The sequence below is a fragment of the Elephantulus edwardii genome, unplaced genomic scaffold, assembly GCF_000299155.1.
Source record: "Elephantulus edwardii isolate Elephantulus edwardi_28Jun2011 unplaced genomic scaffold, EleEdw1.0 scaffold00165, whole genome shotgun sequence".
NCBI lineage: Eukaryota > Metazoa > Chordata > Mammalia > Macroscelidea > Macroscelididae > Elephantulus > Elephantulus edwardii.
In genome coordinates this window covers 1,727,010-1,727,679 of record NW_006399915.1, presented here as the reverse complement: position 1 = coordinate 1,727,679, position 670 = coordinate 1,727,010, and positions in this window count along the sequence as shown.

The following is a 670-nucleotide window of genomic DNA, read 5'->3' as shown; positions in this document are numbered from 1 at the left end:
AAAAGAAGCAAAAAAAAATCTGTATAAATAGAAAAATATTTCATCGGTAGGAAACCTTAACATTTTGAAAATTACAATACTACCAAAATCCATCTACCACTTTCATGCAATCTCAATTCAGATTTTAACACCATTCTTCAAAAGATGTAAAGGGCAATCATCAATTTTATATGGAAAATAAAGCAACATTAGATGAGCAAAGCTATACTAAAGAAGAAAAGCAAACTAGAAGGCCTTATACCTCATGATTTCAAAACCTACTACACAACCACATTAATCAAAACTGTGTGGTACTGGTACAGTGCCAGACACATAGACAAGTAAAGTAGAATCAAGAACTCAGAAGTTAATTCATCCACCTATAGTCTACTACAATCAGGATTGGAGGAAGACTCATCAACAACCTGCATTAAGCAGATGGCATAACCTTGCTTGTGGAAAGTGGAGAGGACTTAAAGCACTTGCTGCACAAGATCAAAGTCTTTGCTTTTTAATATGGATGACATCTCAACATTGAGAAAATAAAAATTCTCACTACTGGACCAGCATGATGGATGGAGCATAGATTGAAATCGCCAATGATTTCATTTTACCTGGATCCATATCACCACACTTGAAACCAGTGGTCAAGATACCAGGAAATGTATTGCACTAGTAAAGTGTATAGTGA